This window comes from Falco peregrinus, chromosome 5 (assembly GCF_023634155.1).
Source record: "Falco peregrinus isolate bFalPer1 chromosome 5, bFalPer1.pri, whole genome shotgun sequence".
Taxonomy (NCBI): Eukaryota; Metazoa; Chordata; class Aves; order Falconiformes; family Falconidae; genus Falco; species Falco peregrinus.
In genome coordinates, this window is record NC_073725.1 from 67,761,258 (window position 1) to 67,765,865 (window position 4,608).

The window sequence follows — 4,608 nt, forward strand, 5'->3', positions numbered from 1 at the left end:
CTGCCGCTGCCTCGCCCGCTCGCTCGCTGCCTTCCTCCCCCACCCCCCCCCGCCGCCGCCGCCGCCTCCTCCTCCTCCTCCTCCTCCACCGCCGCCCCCCCCCTCCCCGCGCCGGCTGCCCGGATTAATTCAGACTCCGCGCTCGGGGGATCGATCTCCCGCGCCCCGCGGTCAGGCCAGCATGATGCGCCGCGCCCGCCCGCTCCAGCCCGCCTGGATGCGCTGCGGCGCGGGGCCGCGGCCGGGCGCGGAGCGGGGGCGCGGGGCGCGGAGCGGGGCCGCCGGAGCGGAGCGGGGCCGGTGCGTGCGCTCGGGGCGGCTGCGGCGCGCCTCGGCCGCCGGCTCCCGGCAGCCTCGCTCTGGGCCGCGGCGTGACGTCAGCGCCGCCCCGCCCCGCCCCCCAGCCGAACCGAGCCGCGCCGCCCCCCCATCCCGGGGCGGGGGGCGGGGGGCACGGGCGGGGGGACCGTGGAGAGCGGTCCGCACCCCCAATCCCCGACGGGGCGGCACCTGCCCCCCCACCCCCGAGCCGAGGTGACACCCACACACACGCCGAGGTGACACCCCTCCCCGCACCGAGGTGACCCCTTTACCGGGGTGACCGTCCCTGCACCGGGTGTGTGTGTGTCCCCGCACCGGAGTGACTCCCCCGCACCGAGGTGACCCCCGGCGCCCAGCGCGCACCCGGCGGCGCGGCACGGCTGTGCCCACCTGCTCCCCGCACATCTGGCTGCCCCCAGCCCCCCCCGTGCACACATCTAGCTGCCCCCACACCTGGCTGCGCCTGTCCCCAGCGCCCCCCACACCCCCCCCCGCTGCCTTCCCCGGCCCCTCCGCCCTCCCAAGGGCCTGGCTGCCCTTGTCTATCCCAAGCGTGACTGTCCCCGCACACCCGTTTTTCCCCACCGTGTCCCCAGCATCAGCGCCTTTCCCCGGCTCCCGGTGGGCGCTGCCTCCCCTTCCAGGGCAGCAGAGGCCACCGGGAGGTGGAGGGGTGCCTTGGCACGGTAGTGGTGGTGGCAGTGACAGAGACACGTGTGGGGTGACACACGGTTCTGTGCTGCAGGGCCCTGGGCAGCCCTGGTGGAGAAGAGAAAGAGGAACGAAGGAAAGGGAAAGGCAGCTGGAAAGACAAATGGAAAGGGAATATGGAAAATGGAAAAAGGGGACATGCGAATGGAAAGGCAGGTGGAAAGGGCAAAGGAAAATGGAAAATGGAAAAAGGGGAAATGGGAAGGGAAAGGCAGGTGGAAAGAGAAAAGGAAAAAGGAAAAGGGAAAGGGAAAATGGGAAGGGAAAGGGAGGGAGGAAGCGGCATGAGGAGGCCGTGAGCCTGTGCGGGCCAGCGGCGGGCCGGCACGCGCTGTCCCCGCGCGCTCCCCGCCGCCCCGGCCCCACCGGCTCCCGGCCAGCAGCGGCTGAAGCAGCTCCAGCATTCCCGGCATTCCCGGTCCTCCAGGCCGGGACTAGCCGCTTTCCCGAGCTCTATCGAACATATCGAAAAAATGAAGACCATCGTTTCCCGCGGGTGGGCCCCGTCAGCCTCGCGTGGGCTGCTTGGTCCCCTGTCACAGCTGGGCTCCAGACGGCTCCCACGGTCGAGGGGGCTGCGGGGTGGGGGGCGCGGGACAGCAGGTCCCCCCTCCCCTGAGGGCCGGAGCCTCGGGCCGGTGCTCGGGCTGGCACCGGGTGCCCGGCTTCGCAGCGAATAATTCAGCAAAAATTAACATCCAACCCAAACTGAGTGCATTTAACCCAACCCATCCCGCCCATTCCATCCCAACCCATCCCATCCACCCCATTAATCCCAACCCATCCCACTCCATCCATCCCATCCCATCCCATCCCATCCCATCCCATCCCATCCCATCCCATCCCATCCCATCCATCCACCCCCATCCCGTCCCACCCCATCCATCCCATCCCATCCCATCCCATCCCATCCCATCCCATCCCATCCCATCCCATCCTATCCCATCCCATCCCATCCCATCCCATCCCATCCGTTCCATCCCATCCGTTCCATCCCATCCGTCCCCATCCTGTCCCATCCCATCCCATGCACCACATCCATCCCATCCCATTCCACTCCATCCATCCCATCCCACCCCCGGGAAGCCGGTTAAATGCCCGATTCAATAAATTGCCCCGCAAGTTCGCGGGACGCGGGCGCACGGCGGTCACCGTGGGGCAGAGGGTGACCCTGGGGAGGGGTGTGTGTGTCTCCCCTCAGCGCCTTTTCTGCCCTTTTTATCCCCCTTGTACTGCGGTCCAGCCCGCTGGAGTCGGGATACGGGGGAAACCCGGCCTCCCCCCGGTCCGTGCCCCGCTCCCGGTTCTCAGCCCCGGCGCGTCCCTGCCGGGGGGGTCCACAGGCCGTGAGCGGGACCCCGAAACCGGGAGGGAGCCGCATCTCGGGAGCCCCGGCGGGGATGAGATGTCCCCGATACCCAGGTGGGCGGGGGAGTGGGCTTCCAAGCAGGTAATGGGACACGAAGCCGGGCAAGGATGGGCGGGGGGCTCGGAGCCGCAGAGTCATGGGCAGCGGGGGCCGCAGCCGGGTAGGGATGGGCAGGGGTCTCGCAGCCGGGCAGCGCCGAAGGATGCTGAGGGGGAGTGTCGAGGTGCGCAGCGAGGAGGACTTGGGGAACAAACCAGGGATGAAGCAGCCGCGTCTGGAAGGGTTTCATTGAGTGTAATAATGGCGATAGCGCATCGACTGCTCCATCGACCGCCCATCGATAGATCCATCCCTGCAGCTGCCCATAGCGGCCGGCGTCCCGCACAGCGGCCCCGGGCCGGGGTCCCTGCGCCCCCCGCCCCAGCACCGCCGGGCCGCGCACCGGGACCCCCGGGGCAGCCGCTGGACTCTGCCCTCCGCCGAGCTTTGCACCGAGCAAACAACAAAAAGAGAGAGACTTTTTAGTAATTAGTGAGACATAATTGAGTAATGCGGTAGCCCCGCGCCCCCCCCACCCCCGCCCCCGACTCTTCCCCGATCGATGCAATATCATTAGGCAAGAGGCACCGAGACACGCGGGGCCGGGGGAGCGGGGGGGCAGCAGGCGCTCCCCGGGCCGTGGTCCCGGGGTCCCGGGGTCCGGCCCCGGGCCCGAGCGGCTGCGGGCACGTGCGAGCCCCAGCCCCGGGGAAGCCCCTCGGAGCGCCCAGAGGCGCTGGCGATGGGCCGGGGCGCAGCGCGGGGGAGAGGCCCGGTCTCCATTCGCCAGCTGGATCCTATTGATCCCTTCCCTCGCCTCCTCTTTCTTCCCGAGCTCCCGATTTAATTCCCATCCCTCTGCTCCTCCGCGGCCGCCCGGGCAGCGCTCCGAAAGGCGCCGGGCAGCGCCGGCACCCCGGGGGCGGAGAGCGGTAAGTGCGGAGGGGGAGCGCGGGCCCAGGGCAGCCCCCCCTGGCCCGGTCCCCCCCGCAGCCCCTCGGAGCCACCGACGGCTTCGTTTAGACGGGACCAACGGGGAGAGACGCGCAGCCGGGCGGACGCAGTTACCCCCCAATCCCCCCCCCCCAACCCCACACCCCGCTGCTAGCGCAGAGCTCCGCGCAGCACACCCCCCCACCTACCCCACCCCCGCCTGCGACTCGCCGTCCCCCAAGCAACGCGGCTCTGGGGGCTGCCCGCACCGGGCTGGAGGTAGCGTGGGGCAGCCCAGGGAGGGGGTGCGCTGGGGGTCCCTGCCCGCACCCCCGTATTCCGCTCCGTGCCGCTGCGCCGAGGCTGGGCTGCGCTCAGATCTTTTTACTTTTTTTTTTTTTTTTTTTTTTTTTTCACCCCCACTTAGGAACAGCTCGAAAGCACAAACGACACGGCCAGAAACACCTCCGGCGGAGCGGGGCGCGCACCTGCGGGCACCATTTCTTGCAGCCGGCGACCAGGTACCAGGGCAGGCGACAAAGCGTTTGGTTTTAGCGGGCAGGGAAGGGGAAGGAGCCGACAACGTGGCTCCCGCGCACCCTGCCATAGCGCTGCCCCACCGCAGCCCAAGTTCCTTCAAGTTCTTTCAGGCTTCCAAATAACAGCACCATCGCCTGGCAGGTGAATTATTTAGTGCCTATAGATTCCTCGCAACCCCTTTCATTTCGGTCCCAAATCTTCCCCTGCCCAGCCTTTGCCTATGGATGTCTCGATTTTACAACAATCAAGCGGGAGGCAAAGAGCGTGGCAATTTCTGCTAATCGATTTTCCATACAATGGGCCCCAGATGATGTTTTAAAATGTGAGAAACTAAAATGTGTTGGTTTAAATAAGACTTTTGCAATCAATAGCTTTTAAAAGAAGAGACTTTGATACCGGTTCTTGAAGGGGATTCAAACACTTTTCGCTTCCAAAACAAAAACAAGGCAGGAAAAAAACAGCGACGCCGGAAAAGTTCCGACCGGTTTTGGGGTTATTAAAGCGGGATAAAGGGAAACCCGCTTGGGGGGGCGCAGCGCCAGGACCGAAGTCCCCGTCCCCGCCGGTCCCGGTGCGCGCCCCCGCCCCGGGGCTCCGCGCTGCCTCCGCGCATCCCGTGGCGGCCGCGGGCGGGGACAGCCCCGCACCTCCTGCCCCCCCCCCCGGCCCCCCCGCCATTTCGGCTGCGGGATTCC